This window comes from Canis lupus, unplaced genomic scaffold (assembly GCF_011100685.1).
Source record: "Canis lupus familiaris isolate Mischka breed German Shepherd unplaced genomic scaffold, alternate assembly UU_Cfam_GSD_1.0 chrUn_S1812H2009, whole genome shotgun sequence".
Lineage (NCBI taxonomy): Eukaryota > Metazoa > Chordata > Mammalia > Carnivora > Canidae > Canis > Canis lupus.
In genome coordinates, this window is record NW_023330670.1 from 16,786 (window position 1) to 36,688 (window position 19,903).

General features: G+C 40.3%; 1 long non-coding RNA gene across 3 annotated transcripts in view; it reads left to right on the top strand.

Moving 5' to 3' along the window:
* Positions 1 to 15,739, top strand: part of LOC119878675 — a 28,088-nt gene extending 12,349 nt beyond the window's left edge. The window contains exons 1-3 of one of the 3 annotated variants that reach the window (XR_005387066.1): positions 8,088 to 8,311; positions 15,386 to 15,511; positions 15,628 to 15,739. This is a non-coding gene — a long non-coding RNA (uncharacterized LOC119878675). Of the gene's footprint in view, positions 1 to 8,087; positions 8,312 to 13,713; positions 13,828 to 15,385; positions 15,512 to 15,627 lie in introns of those variants that run through there. The other 2 variants (XR_005387065.1, XR_005387064.1) reach the window with 2 other exon arrangements.
* Positions 15,740 to 19,903: the final 4,164 nt, after the last annotated feature.

Consider the following 19,903-nt stretch of genomic DNA (forward strand, 5'->3'; position numbering starts at 1 on the left):
AATAAACAGTCTAATATATATATTAAGTAATTAGGGTAAAATGAGTTTGAATTCTCAGTGTGTCTTTAGGCACCATCATAAGTAATGTGATGCATTCAAATAAGAGTTGATGAGAGGAAATGAGGTGATTTTTCCAGTCCAATCCTCATGTTTTCCTACTCAAAGAGTATTTTCATTGAGATTGATTTACAAATATTTGGCTTGAAAACTTAAAAAAAAAAAAAAAAAAGCTATGTATTATAGGGTCATCAAGGGCAGGAATTATCTCTCTACAGGGATCTTTTTAATTTTCTCATAGCACGTAATAAACAATTCTGTTGCATGGTAGGCCCCAATACCTTTCTTTGCACTCTTAACCATCACTATCACCACACAGCCTGCTGTGAAAATAAATAATTCCAATCTTTAATAGTGTTAATCTGAAAATTTTTAAGCCTATCTTTTTATTGAATTAAGAAAATACACAATGGCATCATTGTACAATTGAAACCCACCCACTGTGTGTTTGGTACTAAGACTGAAAAATCATACTGTAACAGAAGAAAGCCAAAATTAAGTGAGCTGTTCACTTCAAATTGTACCATAACTCTCGTATTCATACAATGTATTACAGTTTCCATCTGACCTCTCAAATCTACTTACAAGAAGAGAGGTTTATAATTCAAATATTATAGGAAGAGGAAATCTAATTTTGACCTTGAGTCAAACTGATGCCAAAGGAACTTTATGGTTTTCTTTACTTTATAAGCTGTAATTGCAAATACAGTTTCCTTCATCTAAAAAACTATTCCACCCTGAAATTTTCAAACAAAAATAGTTTGCAGAAACATTGGCAAAAGACATCTTCAAAGGAAACTAACTAGTTTGAATTAGAAGGAGAAGGAGGAGAGAGATGGTGGATATTTTTAAAGGGATTATGTTTTCAATATTTTGGGCATTCGATGTCTAATTCCTGTTGCTTTTTTTAAAAGCATTTCTCATTTAAAATTTAAAAGTAGATTAGTAATTTAAATGTGCTTAATTTGTAAATAAGATAAAAATAACATGTGTATAAGATAACTTGAAGAGAACTTAAAGCTTCTCTTAAATATTAAATAGAAATAAAATTGTTATTAGGAAATGTCATAAAATACTAAAATGGGTAGTATTAATAAAGACATAGAAATGGTGTGAAGTTCATTTATCAAAAATATTTTGACTGATTATTTCTACCAGAATACTTGAGAATATAATTTCATGTTCAATACCAAAAAGAAAAAAAAAGTTATGTTGGTTGTCCCCAAAACTGTTCATTATGATGTGTCTATAGCCAGTTAATCTCAAAGTAAATCATGCCTAACTTTGAGATTAACTGGCTCATTACCTTTGCCACAAATGTTCAATATAAAACACCTCAGACTTCTGGTTTTATGAAGTTAGTGTATTATTCAGTAGGTGAGAGGTTAGAGTAGGGTGTGACATTAGCATTACGTAAAAATATTATTCCTTCAGGGTGCCTGGGTGGCACAGTTGGTTAAGCTTCTAACTCTTGATTGATTTCAGCTCAGGTGGTGATCTCAGGACATGAATTCAGGTTGTGATCCTGGGGTCATGAGATTGAGCCCCACTTTGGGCTCTCTGCTCAGTGCAGTGTGCTTGAGATTCTCTCTCCCTTTGCCCCTCTGGCTCCTGTTCTCTCTCTCAAATAAATAAATCTTAAAACAAATTTTTTAAATTAAAATGTCCCTTCTCACTTCTTATTGCCTCAGATTCTAGGTTATTTCACTGACCTCAGTTCTCAAATAGATAACTTTCGTGTACGTATATGTGTATTAAGTTCTCAGACTCAAATAGTTTTGATTCCAGTGAATATTACACATGGATTTTCACTACCAAAACCATGTTTGACCAAGGTTGCACAAAGGAACCCACCAAATTCGTCTCAAATGTTTTTAGTTTACCTTTGAATTAAATATAGAAAATACAGAAATGATAATTGCAGCAATGAATAAAAGAGATAACCTGAATCATTAGGAATACATAAATGTTGGACTGAGGTAGTTCATTTATCTTTAAACAGCCATCATATTAAAGAGAAAGTTCAGAAGCTCTTACTTGTTTCTAGGAAGACATAATTAATACAATAAAAACAAAAAGATTCAAAGAAGCATCACACCTTCACAGGAATGACTTGTGTCAGGTCAGGATAAAATGATAGGTTTAGAAAGATAAAGCCATTTCCTGAAGTAATAGCTCACCCCTTCCCCACCAAAAAAAATCCCCACCAGATTAAGAAAAACAGAATAAACTACCCCAAGACAAGAATAATAAGAAAATAAAGATAAAAATGGATTTCCTAATCATTAAAATTGTAGTGGCTGTTGTACATATCCAAGAAGACAATATACCATGTGGTGAGACCCAATCTTGTTTGCATTGTGGAAAACTTATACCTTGGGTAGTAAATGCTCTGTAGGACCTCTTCAGGAATAGGTGGTTTATCTTGTTAGATTCCTAAACTGTGCAGGGCAACACTATTCAATTCATCCTGTGGTTCCCACTCTCAGAAAGAATATGAAAATGGGTTTATGTTTTTACCCAATAGGGCACTTCATAGAAACTTAACTATTAAACTAGAAAGGACATGATAGGATTCCTCGTCCAACTCCCTCATTTTACAGATATGGAAACTGAGGAGCAGAGAGAGAGCCTAAGCCATTTGTCTAATGTTATACACTTGTTGACAGGCCGGAATAAACACATGGCTTCTTGATCACTGGCCCAGAGTTCTTTTCACTATGCAGTATTACTAATCAGGGACATAGCTGTATCAATTCAAAACCAAAAATGTGTTATTCATAACATTGATGATCTTCTTACAGAAGTAATGTGGGACCTGAATGCCATTACAATTATTGTCGTTGTGGTTGTTAGATTTCACCGCCTTTATCCACCTGCTGGGGCTCTATTTTAAGGCACACAGGCAAGCAAAGTAGTCTACTCTCTTGTAACATAAAATAGTTACTTTGGGGTCAAAACGATTATGTGAAGATTCCTGCAGGAAAAGTTCTCTTTTTAACACTCTTGCCTTCTCCTGTTTTCCAAAATAAGGGTAACTTAGAGAAGAATGGACTTTGGATACCCACTTGCCCTTGGCTGAACCTCGTTAGCCATTCTTGGTGTTTCCATTTGAAGAGATGAACAAAGGAGATGATTAAGTAACAAAACCTTTCAGGGTATGGCTTTGCTTACTTTCAGGGAGACAGAGAGGACGATTGTCTATTAAGATGGGAAAAACAAATAAGAATTATAACCAATTGAGCATTTGCCTATAAAATTAGAATTTAATTATAAATGTAATTAATATAAATGCTTTTTCTATATCAATAATCCCATGTAGGCTTCCCACACTGCCCTTAACATTTGGTGCTCCTGATACCTTGTGCTGAATATTTTCTTTCAAGTCAGAAAGGAAAACTTACATTTTGAAAAAGAGAAGAAACTTCAAATATACTATGTTGTACATAATCTTCTTTTCATTTTACTCTCCTTTTAGATTTAGAATAGATTTATATAAATACATATTTAGGCTGAATGCCAAACAGCTTAGTATTACAATTGTCAGATGCTGAAGCTAGATATAATAGAATGAACTGTTGGAAGAAGAAGAAATGTGAAATGTAATCACAATTACACTTTTACAATTAAAAAAATGTCGGTAATGGAATTTTTAAAGTTTGGTCTGGTACAGGCACAAATATTCATATTTCTGTCGATCTATTTCTCAATTTCACAATTAAAAATTCTTATTCTTTTTCTATATAACATTATCAGCTTTCACAATCTTCCCTAATTTTGCAACATTTTGCTCTTCCAATAGTTCCAGCGTATAAGGAAATCTTAATCCAAGTTATATCTGTACATTCAAAATGAATATTCATGTTAACCAATACATTAGAATGGCCTTCCTTGTTGGCATATGGCCCCTGCTTTACTAATTGTACATGATGCAGACATGATGATGTTGACATAGGTATGTGGCTACTTGACATTCCAAAGGCTAAAGGGAGGCTATGGTTGAAGCCAAATAGAAATCTTGGCCAAACACCAAAGTAAAAAAATCAAACTTTAGGAAGTCCCTAATTCAGAGTTTGGTAGAATATTTCAATAAGCAAAGGATGTCCTAATTTTTTATAGTTTTTCGATTCTTTTTTTCTCTTTTTCTGGAGAAATAACTAGACATTTTAAACTGAAATCAGTGAATTCCCCTAAAATCCACAAGATGGTGCTATGAAGTGGCATTTAGAAAATTTTTGAAAACCATATGCCTTGTAGGAACAACTTTCAGGCAGGGCCAACTAAGTACCATTTAATGATATCGACTACAGGTAAACGCCATTTAAAGAAAGTAATGTCAACCAGATTAGTTGACATTAAAGAAGGCATATCTTTACTCCTACTGTAATACTTTTAATACTTTGTCCCCCAAATTATACTTCTGAAATTCTTTTATTGGTCTCCAGTTTTAAAAATGTCTTATGAGAAGGCTAAGAAATAAACTTGCATCTTAGTGGAGCTAAGTCGTAATGAAAAAAGTTCTGGGCTCAGATAGAGACCAGAGTCTAATCTCCGCCCTCCCACTGAATCGTAGCATTCAGCCAGCCTTCCACGTATTTCAGCTGTTCTCCACCATGGGTGATTTTACCCTCTGGGGAATATTTAGCAACGTCTTGGAGACATTTTTGATGGTAACAACTTGGGTGACGAGGCTGCTACTGGCATCCATGGGTAGAGGTCAGGGATGCCACTAAGTATACTACTGTGCACAGGAAAGACTTACCCACAACGAAGAACTATCCTGCCTAAGATTAACCGTGCCTAGGTTGAGGAACTTGACCTATTCGTTCATTCCTTTGTTGGCTTGTCTGCTCATTCATTAACTAGTTCATACATTCATTGACTTCTGCATGTACACATTCATCACTTCAACACATTTTTACAAAGCGTCTACTATGATTCAAGACCAGACTAAGGTTTAGGGATTAAAAAGACAAAAATTATCCAATTCCTGTTCAGCATGAGACTATGGGGACCTATGAAATAATGTAACAGTATGTGATCAGTGTTTCAGTGTTAAATGTAGGATGTTCTAGAACACAGAAGAGAATAATAAATACCAGAGAAAAGGGCAGGATTCAGGAAGGCTACACAGGGATGGGGGTTGTTCACTCTGTGGGGGGACGGAGGTCATAGAATGAAATTTTGAGCAGTGCACAAGCTAAGCCAGAGGCAAACATTAGTCCAGAGTGTGCTTGGTGAGCAGTAGGCTGCTGTGGTGTCAGATTAGAGAGAGGAAGGAGGTTGGGAAAGAAAAGTGAAACTCTTAAAGTAGAATGGGGTCCTGCTGAGAAGGGCCTTGGGCTTCACCCTTCAGCCATCAAAACTTAAAGTAGAAGAGTGATATTAAAGTAAAAGAGTGGTAATCACTTTACCTCTTTAGGTCTGGGTTTCACACCCTTCAGGTATTTGATGAGATATGTTAAAGGTTGCCTTTAGTTTTAAAACTACATTTTATAAAGTCAGTCAATTAGATATATTAAATGCTGTATATTCTTAGGTTGATATTAGGGCTATCAAAAATCACAATACAAAGTAAATATACACAAAAGTTGTGTTGTTACAGATATGTGATTTCACTGTAATGAACAAAATATAATATATTCCTATTAATATATTATTTGGCATTTGTTTTAAGGGTGGACATACTTGAGAAGATCAAGTTAGTCTGCAGAATATAGTCTTCCAATTGGTTATTTCCTATGTCAATAACTTCTTTTGGTTGTACCCGGGATAGATTTTTTTTAAAAAAGATTTTATTTATTCATGAGAGACACGCAGAGAGAGAGAGAGAGAGAGAGAGAGGCAGAGACACAGGCAGAGGGGGAAACAGGCTCCGTGCAGGGAGCCCGACGCAGGACTCGATCCCGGGACTCCAGGATCACACCCTAGGCCAAAGGCAGGCGCCAAACCACTGAGCCACCTAGGGATCCCAGGGACAGATTTTTTTTTCTCCCCAGGGACAGATTTTTAAAATATTTTTTCCTTAACCTTCTCTACGTTTATCAACAAGTTTCAGGCAATCTAATTAGATCTAAGTAATTTAAGAATGCTTTATAATTTGAGTAATCACTTAATAATATGAGTGCTTTAGGGACATAAAACACTGGGGTTTCTTATGTCGTACATTAACAAATGAAGAGAACCCAAAGATTAACAATTGTTTGAATTTTACTTAAGTAAAATTAGTAGCTATCAAACTGAATATTTGATATAATTTGATTATGATTTATAAAATGTTTTATGATATATTTCTCATTTGATATTTTTATATTTGTAATTTAAATTCAGTTTTAAAATATAGATAGCTGAACCCCTGTTCCAATCCAGTTCTGTTGTCATTCAGAATTTAGTCCATAGGTCAAATGACATACCATGAGATTTTAAAAAATTGGATGGGGAATGCAGAAAAGAAGAATGGGCCCCATATCTAAATAAAATACAGAAATCTCCTTTGGGAAATGCTGCCATTATTGTACCCCAAATAGAGCCATGAAAATACTAATGATAAAGTGACAGAGGCACCAGGAAAGCCAGGGCTGTGCTAACAGCCTTCAGAACTGGTTAGGGAGGCAGGAACTAAGCCACTTTCATCCTTGCTTGGATGAAATGGTCTGATTGCATCTTTTTGAATCCTTTTTTCTCCTTCCCCCAAATCATGATCTTTCCAGGTTTCTGTATCATACTTCCTTGAATATTATTAATGAAAACCTTTGATGGATCATTTCAGATTTGAATATCCATTCATATTCATTTTCTTCCACAGAAATTATTGTTAAAACCCAACAATGTAAAGTAGTGTTGATTTTTCACAGTGCTTGTGTTTTTGAGACAGCATCATAGACTTATTTCAAGATAGAGGGTTTATCTTCAAAAGATGAGAAATATATATGCAGTTGTAAAAAGGATTTCAAGCCCCAGAAAAGTGGTTGAATTCCTTGGTACTTTTCAAAGGCACTTTGCAGTAGCAGGGGCAAAGTGTGAGGGTGACCTGCAGCACCCACCCCTACCCCTGCTTCATCACAAACTCAGCTTCCACCTCTATGGTCTCTTTGTTCCAGATCAGATATCCTTCGAACAAAGGTTATGATGAGGGTGTCAGATGATCTCTAAGGTCTTTTCTGACCTGAACTTCTGTGAATTTGTATTTTCATTTTTTTTTTTTTTTGAATTTGTATTTTCAAATCCTTTCCAGAAAACACAGAACTTCAAGCTAAAGGAGTTGCATAGTAACTGAGAGGCTACAAGGTAGGATAAAGAAAACATTAAAAACAATAGCAGCAAAAAATTAATCTTGTTCACCTCTTCTTAAGAAATTAGACATTTTCTATTTAAATGCAATGAAAAATAATATTTAAAAAGTTAATCCCCGGCAGCCTGGGTGGCTCAGCGGTTTAGCACCGCCTTTGGCCCAAGGCGTGATCCTGGAGACCCAGGATCCAGTCCCAAGTTGGGTTCCCTGCATGGAGCCTGCTTCTCCCTCTGCCTGTGTCTCTGCCTCTCTCTCTCTCTCTCTCTCTCTCTCTGCGTGTCTCTCATGAATAAATAAAATATTAAAAAAATATATAAATAAAAAGTTAATCCCTTCAAACACTACAGTATACAATAAAAGAAAAATCAGCAAGAACAACTTCATTGGAACCTTCAGTTTGAATGTCCTACAGAGACAGAACTTAAAGATCTGACCAAAAGCAGAAATGGTTCTCCTCCTGAAGGGCTCATTTTCTTTCTTTCTTTCTTCTTTCTCTCTTTCTTTCTTTCTTTCTTTCTTTCTTTCTTTCTTTCTTTCTTTCTTTCTTTCTTTCTTTCTTTCTTTCTTTCTTTTTTAATATTATTTATTTATTTATTCATGAGAGACACAGAGAGAGGCAGAGACATAAACAGAGAGAGAAGCAGACTCCATGCTGGGAGCCTGATGTGGGACTCCATCCCGGAACTCCAGGATCATGCCCTGGACTGAAGGCAGATGCTTAACTGCTGAACCACCCAAGCATTCCCATGGAGAGCTCATTTTCAATGCAAGGGATGGCTCTGAACACACACGTGATTAGGACATGCAGACATCACAGGAATGCTTCTGTCTAAGGTCTCTGATTCCTGTGCATATAGGAGGTTACTATCTTGGAATCAATGAGTTGACATTCTCTTGCATATACATAGGACATGAAGAACAACAGTGCCTACTACTGCGCAGAGCGTGAGTGGCCACTACTGGGTAAGTTACAAGATGTATTATCTTTCTTAATGAAAACTGGCGTCATCACTCAGTGGTTGGCATTTTAGACTAAATATTAACAAAACCTCATGACACAACCAAAATTCATGTTACCTAGGGAAAAACTTTTCTAAGCATTCCCAGCATTTTTCTGAATATGATAAGATACACTTTGTGAATTATAGTTTTAGAAAAAATTTTAATGTAGTCCCATAAATTAGAACAAATTTTCAGCAAAAAATCAAAGTCTATTTTAGGAACTGTTTTTCATCTGCGATTTGACTAATAGCTATAAAAGACAGCTTTGGAGAAAGCCTCTAGGAGACATTTCATTGCATTCAATGCCTAGGTTGCATATTAAAGGAATGCACAACTGAATGACCACATGGAATAAAAAGGAATGTGTGGCATAAAACATGGCGTACATGGTATAAAAAGGCAAAAAATGAATTAAGGGGTGGATAGGTCACAGACTTTTAATTTTTGCCTAGTTACATGAGATAGTCCCTGTATGAATGAATAGAATGCATAACAAGTGATTCCAATTTAAGCTAATAAGGATGCTTACATTCTAGTCTACTGGTCTTTTATGATAAATTCAGCCAACCGAATCCATATTGTGTAAAGGGAAAGACATTTCCCAAAAATGTAGGTTAATTCTGGAAATCTTGTGGGTTTTTTCTTTCCTTTATTAAGACAAAAATGGCTGGAGATAATTTCCCATAATTAAGGCAGCAGTGTGTGGGCAATGGAGGTGTCTCTGTTAGTTGTTATGACTTCTTTCTGGACATTAAACCCCTTTTACTCATTTAAACAAACTAAAAATTAATTTTTACAAACTAAAAATGGCAGCAGTGAAACCCATTTGCTGTTTTTAGAAAATGACTAATAGAACAGATATTTCATAATGTCACATGATTCAAATAGTTTAAAACAAGTAATTAAAACCACTTCTGTGCTTGTCCTGGGATGATAACTAAAGTCGCCTTTTTAAATTATTCATTTATCAGATCATATTTATATGAAAGAGGAAATGAAATCTTTTTGTGTTTCATGAAGAAGGGAGAATGTAATCTGATATAGTGAAAAAATAGGGCAAAAATAAAATGTTAAAAGAAAAAAATTGCATTAGGAACTAGATTTCTGGGGTGCCTGAGTGGCTCAGTTAGTCCAGTGTCCGACTGGATTTCAGCTCAGGACATGATCTCAGGGTCCTGGGATCCAGATACTTAGCAGAGAGTCTGCTTGAGGATTCTCTTCCTTTCCCTCTGCTCCTCTCCCTGCTTGTGCTCTTTCTCTCTCTCTCCCTCTCAAATAAATAAATAGATCTTTAAAAAGATTACTAGATTTCTGTCTTTCTATGAGAAATTATCACATTTTCCTGAGCAGAGGTAAGTGCTAGAATATGAAGATTGAAAACAGACTCCTAGCATTAATTTAAAATGGTCTTTAAAACATTATTTCAATGTTCCTAATAGGAAACTTTCTAATTACCATATTTTGAAATGTAGCAGGTAAATAGGTAAGGAATGCATTTAGTTAATGGAGCTAATTCTTTTGCTTGTCTAATAAGGATTTGCCTTCTCTTGTGGTAAGTTGGCCAAGTCTCTTGTATATGGAGGTCTAGAAAACTCTTGAACAGACTACAAATTATATATAACCACTGGCTTGGAAATTTCTACCCATGATATTTCTGGGTTTTTGCCCATTTGGGGGGCCCAAAGAGAGGATACAGGCAGGGCAGAGTGGTGCAGTTTCCTCTTACCCCTTCAATCAGAAGCAGGCTGGTTCAAAGGGAAGTGCAACCACAGGGCAGGGATCAGGGTAAAGTGAGGGTGACCGGGTTGGACAAATACAGGGTAAGGTTCCGTTTTACTTAAAATGTCATCATTTTGTCCGCCACAGATTTCTTATTTTGCATTAATTTTGACTTTTTAGGATAGTGCATTACCACGCTTTTTGGCACCCACTTAAATTTTGCATGTGAAGTGAACGCTTCACTTCCTCACCTTGATCAAGCAGTGCCTGAGCTCTGCATTCCTGTAGCCGTGTGGAGCTGAACTAGAGCATGGCCTCTCCCTTTTACCCACCTTAGCTCTGAGGGGCCACGGAAGGCTCCTAGAAGACCTAGGTTCTCCTTGCTTTCAAAAATGAAACTCAAGGGTACAGAAAGCTATCTTTGTCTCACAAGGGACCAAGGGGAGTGTTAGGAAACAGGTATCAGATAGAACTGACACTGGGACTTGGAGCTATGCTCTCTTCCAGTGCTGCTGCTGCTGCTGCTGCTGCTGCTTCTTCTTCTTCTTCTTCTTCTTCTTCTTCTTCTTCTTCTTCTTCTTCTTCTTATTATTATTATTATTATTATTATTATTGACAGGAATCGTAATAATCAAAGGAGCTAATGCCCTGAACGTGGACTTAGCAGGAGATTACGAGGAGTCAGAATAACTCATTCACCCAGAAAGTATGGAAAACTCCTCCAAAGCATGCTAACTAAATAATGAGAGGTTTGATGCTCATACATTGTAAATATGACATAGAGCTCTTTTAAATAGCAAAAAAGGCAGGATTACGTGTGGCTGAGCTAAAGCAATACCAAGGGTGCTTTTCAATTCCTGAAAAGAGCAAAATAAGACTTTCCAGTCTTACTGCTGAACTTTCCATCGGACTTGCTGGTATCCGTCTCCTTGTCTTAGACAGGCTTACAGTCCGCAGGCAGGGGCGGACGCTGCCTTCCTCCACAAAGAACACTGAGACCCTGCCTGCCTTCTCTCCATTTGTGTCTGACCTCAGTAGAGTGGAGAAGCGGATTAAGGCTCACTGAGTAACTGCTGGATGTTGATGCTTTCAGAAATGTTATCTTCCTTAACGCCCCAGCAGCCCTGTAAAGGGAGAGACATTCTCACAGGGATGGTCAGTAGAGTGGGAAGAAGCTTTAGTTCTAGCAGTTGTTACAGCTAGAACTGTGGGTCCCTCAGTGTCACCCTGGTTGTTTTTTTTTTTTTTTTTTTTTGGAGGAACAGGTAAGACTAGATGTAATGTGACTGTCTTCCCTTGTAGCAAGTAGACTCATCATAGGTTTGTTTCGAAAGGTGAGATACAGGGCCTTCCAACTCCATCGTCTTCCTTGGAAGGAAATGTTGGACACCGCAGTACTTTTTGCAAACTGGGAGCTAATGCTACCGTCAGTAAAAGCTCTCTAAAGGAGAGAAGAGAAAGTTAGGGACATCGGCCTAGTAAAATTATTTTGAAATTATCTGCTGACATTAGTGTTGGTTTTTAGGCATTCGTATGGGTATATGTCTATTTTATGTGTATCTATTGTAGGTTCAGTGGTGGAAAAAATACCTAAATATATATTTAATTCCATAGGATCCCAAAGCATTTTGAGGATTTAAATTGATAAGCCAACCTCAAAGGGACTGATTCTTGCAACTAAAACACAGACACCTCTGGGGTGAAATGTGGCAACAGTTTGACAGGCATAGCAGTAGCTTAGGCCAGAAAGGATTTATCCAATTAAAATTATGGGATGAATTTTGGCTGGCAGAATGTAATTACCAGCCTTGGAATGAATCCAGGATCCTGAGGTTAACACCCCTCCTCTTGCCAACAACCCTCCTACCTGCCAACACTCCGAGATGGAGAAGGCTGGATCTGACACAATCGCACATAATACTGTTGTGACATCTAAGTACAATGATGATGATGTGAGAAGCATCATGAACCTGATTTTTTTTAACACTCATTATGTTACTTATTTTTATGCCACATTAGGCTAGAAACCAAATGTCCACATAAATGTTAATTTCCTCAAATCTGTGTTTAAAAAGTATAATTAGAAAATTAAAAAAAATAGATCTAAAAATTAATTTATTCCGTCAAAGTGGTTATTTAGTGATTATTTCACTCCAGGAACGAAATTGGATCAAAACGGTGACATTTAATCCCTGCTATCTATGTGTTTCAAAAAATCAGGTTTTTTGTAGGAGCAATGTGTTCTCAAGGTTCACTGGCCTAGGGAAAAAAGGGAGACGCTTAAATGCCTGGTTCACATGGCTTGTCACCCTGGAGTTCCGGGGCGGGCAGGTGCTGGTACTGCTTCGCCCTGGGGTGGGCCCAGCCCTCCGCGCCGCGCGGCCGGCAGTGCGGGAAGTGCCCGGAGACCACGGGGGCGGCTGGTGCGCGCGGAGCCCCCTGCCCGACCCGCCTCGTCCTTCCATCCTAAGAAGGCGGGCGTGTACAAAAGACCCTGGTGGGGACGCCCACGCGAAGCCAGAGGGGGCGCGAAGGCGACTCCAGGCGACACGTGCCACGGTCCGGCGGCCCGCTCGTCGCGAGGCGGCCGCGGAGCGCGCTCGGGCCGGGGCGGGGGCGGGGGCGGGGCGGGGGCGGGGGCGGGGGCGGGGGCGGGGGGCGGGCCGGCGGCGGGGCTGCGCGCACACCCGGGGCCGCGCGCGAGGGTCGGGCCCTCCGCGGGCGGCGCTGCGGGCGCTGCCTCCCGAGCTGGGCCTGCCAGTGCCCCCGCCCCAGGTGCTGCTCGCGGCGGGGCACTGCCCCGAGGCCCGCGCCCCGTCCCTCGCGTTAGCCTTCCCAGGGCGGGTGCCCCGCAGCACGCGACCCCCGCCGAGGCCCCCCACCCCCGTGCCCGCCAAACCCCCTCGCGCCCCCGCGCGCCCCCGCCGAGGCATCCCCCGGGCCTCCCAGCTTCCGCGCGCCCCTGCCCCCCACCGAGCCCCCCCCGCCAAGCCTCTGCGCGCCCCACCTACCCCCCAGCCTCCTCGCGCCCCCTCCCCGCGACCCCGCCGAGACCCACCTCCCTCCGCGCCCCCGCCGAACACCCCCGCGCCCAGCCGAGCCCCCGCGCGCCCCCGCCGAGGCCCCCCACGGAGCCCCCGCGCGCTCCCGCCGAGCCCCCGCTGAGCACCCCCCCGCGCGCCCCCGCCGAGCCCCCGCCGAGCCACCCCGCGCACCCGCCGAGCTCCCGCTGAGCCCCTCGCGCGCCCCCGCCGAGCCCTCGCTGAGCCCCCCCGCGCCCCCGCCGAGCCCCCCCGCGCCCCCGCTGAGCCCCCCAAGCCCCCGCTGAACCCCCCCGCGCGCTCCCGCCGAGCCCCACGAGCCCCCGCCCAGCCCCCCTGAGTCCCCCCGCGCGCCCCCGCTGAGCCCCCCGCCCCCGCCGAGTCCCCCCCCCCCCCCCGCGCGCTCTCGCCGAGCCCCTCCCGCGCCCCCGGCGAGCCCCCTCCGCGCGCTCCCGCCGAGCCCCCCGGCGCGGCCCCGCCGAGCCTCCTGGCGGCCCCGGGAGCGCGGAGGGCGGCGCGTGCGCAGGGGCGGGGGTGGCGGGCGGGCCCCGGGTTCGGGGCGGCGGGGTGGAGCCGTGGCTGGGGGCTGCGTGGCCGGGGCGCGTCCTCGGAAACCGCTGGCGCTGGCGCGGTTGCTCGGCGGGGCTGTGAGAGCGGAGAGCGGAGAAACCCCGACTCCGCTGACCAGCCTGACTGCGCTCAGCTTTCGCGGTGAAGGTAGATTCCCCCAACACCATCTTTGTGTGATCTAAGTGTCCACAGGGAATCGAAATGTGGAATGGGAGGATGAAACTAATCCTTTCTTTTGCACTGTTAGGGGTTGCCATAAACACCATTTGTTACAAAGCATAATTATGTTGGGAAAGTGCCTGATGAGACAATTAAGCTACATAAACACACTGAAAACAAATGAAAGCCAGAAGACGCCCACACCCCTTGTGTAAAGCAATTTTTTGTTTACATAGAGACGAGAGGGGTCTGAGCTGCTGCTCTATTGCAACAATGTTATTAATGTCTGCAAAAACCTAATGACCGTATTTTGATGAATTTTCGATCATGAGATGATGGTCACAAGATGAAGAGTCGTGGCCATCAACTCAAACCTGGACCAGCCGTGGACCCCTGCGTCCCCTCTAGGTGAGGACGGTTAGGCCAATGGACAATCCTAGAACAGGAGCCGAAGCCAAAGGATTTAAGCCCCGGCGGTACTGCTATTTGTACCAGGGCACAACTGAGCCTAAACCCTAAAGCTTAACATGAGTCTCAAACTCGTACACCATGCACTGGGGTGTTCCCCACCCTGAGAACGTTACCTGATACAAAATAACCCTTATGAAATAATTTGTTGCCTGAATTCGTGAGGGCCACATTTATTTTTAGTTAGGATATTTAAAAGAGACCGAAAGAGACCAAAATATGGCCTGATTTTGAAAAGGGGAATTTTTTTTTCGTTATTTTCAGATATTTAAATTTCTTTAGTTTATAATATTTGAGACATGAAGAGATAACGAGTTGAAAAATGCCCGAGTACCAAAAAGAACCAAAGCAACCTCCAAAACTTATGTGATTAATCCACTTTCAACTAAAGGACATCAGTCACTTTTTTGGCTCTACTGATTCACACAGACTATTATGTCAGATTTCAGTTCAAGGAAGAGAGTCCTGTGAAAAGATTTTAAACTGAAAGGGGAATTTTGCAGATTAAAGTATGAGAGGAATTTAGTTAAATAGTTTTCACTTACAGCACCCAGATGAGTCCCTTTTATTTGTTCATGTATTGTCTATTACATGGCCCATACAGAGAACTTTTCTTTTTGCCAGAAAAATAGCTTTTATAAGAATCTTCATTTCCCTAGTAAATCTCATTTAGCAAGAAGATCATGCTTATTTTATTTAAGTAGAATAGACCTTGAAAACAGGGATAATCTAAGGAACATGATGTTTAAAAGGAAATAACATATAAAAGGAAATAACATACTTTAATAAATATATGCATTTACATGACAATTTAGGCTGACAAACTTTCCTTATATTTTCTAGTATTGTAACTATGTTCGTATGTTTATATGTGCATGACCACAAAGACTTGACTTCCCGGTTGACTCACTCTGAGGATTTTATCTTTTAGATGTTCTCCAGGAATGACATGGTGAATTGTTCATATTATGACTGCCTGGCTTCTAAAAAATATCTACTTTTTTTTATGGTTGATGAACATGAAAATATGAATGAGACATAGAGACCAAAATGAACCATGATTTTTCTCCTTTTCTAGAAAAATCACCATGTCTTCTTCTAGACTGGGGCTCCGTGTGGCTTCTTGTTTACTAAATATTTCAGAAGCCAGAAGAAAATCCATGGTTGAGAACATAGCAAAAACAGCTCTTCTTGAAAAATAATGGTAGGAACAACAGACAATTGAAGCAAATATGGAGTGTTTTGATACAATAATTTTTGTATTGTGCAGATAGTGCTGTAGAACACTCTTCTTAGACTTTCCTCCTTGTTCTTGTGCAGCTTGTTACAGCTTCTACAGGACTCCAGGATGCAAGATAGATCTCTTATGTGCACATGTGCTCTTTCTGAAAGCCCACAGAAGCTCAGCAATGCACTTATTCACTTTGGAGGGTGAGTGTCTGAGATGAGCATTGTTCAGGATTTCAGGCTCCTGAGGAGGATATATTTACATAAAGGTTTAATGTTTCCCTCATGGGCCATTTATTTGATCATTAATAGAATGAGCATAATTGTACATTATGCCTTTTATTCAGCAGGCTAAATAAAAAATAGACTTGTCAAATACCAGCTACTTTTCAAAGCTCTCTTGCCAGCAAAGCGCATGCCTTCGTTACAACATTATTTCTACTCCATTTTTTTCCCATATAAAAACTCTTAGGCAATTGCATTTAGTGATATGTGTAAGATCACTCAGTAATTCAGAAGACTGGGACTCAAGCCTCCTTACTCCCTAGCCCAGTATTTCCAATGAGAGATACTACTCTTTATTTTACCCTTGTAAAAACGTTCATGTGATGACACACAGTTCTAGATACCAGTTGTTTTGCTTTCACACACACACACACACACACACACAAAACGCAGTATATTCAGACTTCAAATCATTTTTTTTAAAAGATTTTATTTATTTATTCGTGAGAGACATACAGAGAGAGAGAGAGGCAGAGACACAGGCAGAGGTAGAAGCAGGCTCCCTGCAGGGAGCCTGACATGGGTGGGACTGGATCCTGGGTCTCCAGGATCATGCCCAGGGCTGAAGGCGGCGCTAAACCACTGAGCCCCCCAGGCTGCCTCAGACTTCGAATCATTTAAATAGAATTGCTTTGTTATTAAATCAGCTTTTTGTCAACAGGTGAGCATTAAGGTCATAATCCTGAAGCATTCCAGTGTATTTTAATTTCTGAGTCATTTTTGATTTGGTGACTACTTTTCATGAGAAAGAAGTGTTTTCCCTTAACCCACTTGTAATGATGGACACATTTAAGTTACTGTCTTACAAACTGCAGGAGCTGGAAATGTCTAAGAAAATTCCTGATAATTGCTGATAAGAAAACTCCTCTGGAGTCAGTGTGCAGCTGTGCTTTTGCATTCTCTTTGTGGGAAGAGCCAGCTTGGGCCTCTCATTGTCAGACACAGTACCTCTAATGGGATTGGGTTACCTGTCTCTGTGATTAAATGAATGTGCAGAGACATTTGTGGAAGCTGTATACTGATGGACACCTGGGTCTTAACTCACAGTTTTTATCAGCTTATTAGTGGCAGCAGCTCAAGTGGAATTATAGCTATTATACTCCATTACAAATACCAAACAATTTACTTCTGCTGAGATTCATACTGACGGTTCCTTCTGCCAGCAGTAATTTTTTCCTATAAGCATGCTTAAGAAATTGCAGGAAAGAGTGTTTCATTCTTTTAGCATTTGATTCAATTGTATCATATGAAACTGAGAATAAAAAGCTTTTCAGAAGAAAATTTAGAATAAAAAAAATAAAATCATCTCTTTTCTTCCAGGAGCTAGAGTATGTTGAAAAAATACGTAAAATAAGAGGTTGCATAATCTTGTTCTTGCTTCATCTTTTATGGTTTTAAAAATGAGAGAAGGTGGCACTAGCCAAGAAAATGACCTGTTGTTTTACAAATATTTTAAATGCATTTATTTTTAAATAAGTGGACTAAATCTGTAGCATCCATATGAATGAGAACTCATACATTTTCTGATTAAGCAATGTGAAAATATTTAAATAGCCTAAAATGCCTCAGATAAAGGAACCCGAGTGAGTTATAAATTTTAGATTTATACCAGGGCAGGGCTCTGTAGATGGTCACTTGGCTATGAGTGAGTGACATATGTTTATCTTTTCATGTTATTAAAATTAATAGTGTAGGCCTGCCGTAAACTCTGTAGTTCCTATGTATAACTTATTTTTCCTCTCTTCTGAAAAGTTTAATTGTTAGGCTGCCAAGGGACAGGGCGACAAAGGTATAATAGCATAGCTAACGGTTTAATTACTGCCTGAAAACTTTTGTCCTTCACTTTGAATTTGCTTTTGTAGGCTTAAGGGGGACTTTTAAGGAGGCTGAACCAGGCTTGTAAACTTTAAAAATAACTTTGGGGTAACGTGCGGCTGCCATACAAGTGTATGGCAGCCGCACGTTACCCCAAAGTTATTTTTAAAGTTACAGCCTGGTTCAGCTCCTTAAAAGTCCCCCTTAAGCCTACAAAAGCAAATTCAAAGTGAAGGACAAAAGTTTTCAGGCAGTTAATTAAACCGTTAGCTATGCTATTATACCTTTGTCCCCTGTCCCTTGCAGCCCTAACAATTAAACTTTTCCGAAGAGAGGAAAAATAAGTTATACATATGAATACCAGAGTTTACGGCAGGCCTACACTATTAATTTTAACTACATGAAAAGACTAAACATATGTCACTCACTCATAGCCAAGTGACCATCCTACAAGAGCCCCTGCCCTGGTTGGTAATAATCTAAAATTTATAACTCCCCTCGGGTTTCCTTATATTGAGGCATTTTAGGCTATTTTAAATATTTTCAACATTGCTTAATCAGAAAATGTATGCGTTCTCATCATATGGAATGCTACAGATTTAGTCCACTTATTTAAAAATAAATGCATTTAAAATATTTGTAAAACAACAGGTTCATTTTCTTTGGCTAGTGCCCCCTTCTCTCATTTTTTAAAACCCATAAAAGACTGAAGCAAGAACAAGATTATGCAACCTCTTATTTTACGTATTTTTTTCAACATACTCTAGCTCCTGGAAGAAAAGAGATGATTTTATTTTTTTTATTCTAAATTTTCTTCTGAAAAGCTTTTTATTCTCAGTTTCATATGATACAATTGAATCAAATGCTAAAGAATGAAACACTCTTTCCTGCAATTTCTTAAGCATGCTTATAGGAAAAAATTACTGCTGGCAGAAGGAACCGTCAGTATGAATCTCAGCAGAAGTAAATTGTTTGGTATTTGTAATGGAGTATAATAGCTATAATTCCACTTGAGCTGCTGCCACTAATAAGCTGATAAAAACTGTGAGTTAAGACCCAGGTGTCCATCAGTATACAGCTTCCACAAATGTCTCTGCACATTCATTTAATCACAGAGACAGGTTAACCCAATCCCATTAGGAGGTACTGTGTCTGACAATGAGAGGCCCAAGCTGGCTCTTCCCACAAAGAGAATGCAAAGCACAGCTGCACACTGACTCCAGAGGAGTTTTCTTATCAGCAATTATCAGGAATTTTTCTTAGACATTTCCAGCTCCTGCAGTTTGTAAGACAGTAACTTAATGTGTCCATCATTACAAGTGGGTTAAGGGAAACACTTCTTTCTCATGAAAAGTAGTCACCAAATCAAAAATGACTCAGAAATTAAAATACACTGGAATGCTTCAGGATTATGACCTTAATGCTCACCTGTTGACAAAAAGCTGATTTAATAACAAAGCAATTCTATTTAAATGATTCGAAGTCTGAGGCAGCCTGGGGGGCTCAGTGGTTTAGCGCCGCCTTCAGCCCTGGGCATGATCCTGGAGACCCAGGATCCAGTCCCACCCATGTCAGGCTCCCTGCAGGGAGCCTGCTTCTACCTCTGCCTGTGTCTCTGCCTCTCTCTCTCTCTGTATGTCTCTCACGAATAATAAATAAAATCTTTTAAAAAAAATGATTTGAAGTCTGAATATACTGCGTTTTGTGTGTGTGTGTGTGTGTGTGTGTGAAAGCAAACAACTGGTATCTAGAACTGTGTGTCATCACATGAACGTTTTTTACAAGGGTAAAATAAAGAGTAGTATCTCTCATTGGAAATACTGGGCTAGGGAGTAAGGAGGCTTGAGTCCCAGTCTTCTGAATTACTGAGTGATCTTACACATATCACTAAATGCAATTGCCTAAGAGTTTTTATATGGGAAAAAAATGGAGTAGAAATAATGTTGTAACGAAGGCATGCGCTTTGCTGGCAAGAGAGCTTTGAAAGTAGCTGGTATTTGACAAGTCTATTTTTTATTTAGCCTGCTGAATAAAAGGCATAATGTACAATTATGCTCATTCTATTAATGATCAAATAAATGGCCCATGAGGGAAACATTAAACCTTTATGTAAATATATCCTCCTCAGGAGCCTGAAATCCTGAACAATGCTCATCTCAGACACTCACCCTCCAAAGTGAATAAGTGCATTGCTGAGCTTCTGTGGGCTTTCAGAAAGAGCACATGTGCACATAAGAGATCTATCTTGCATCCTGGAGTCCTGTAGAAG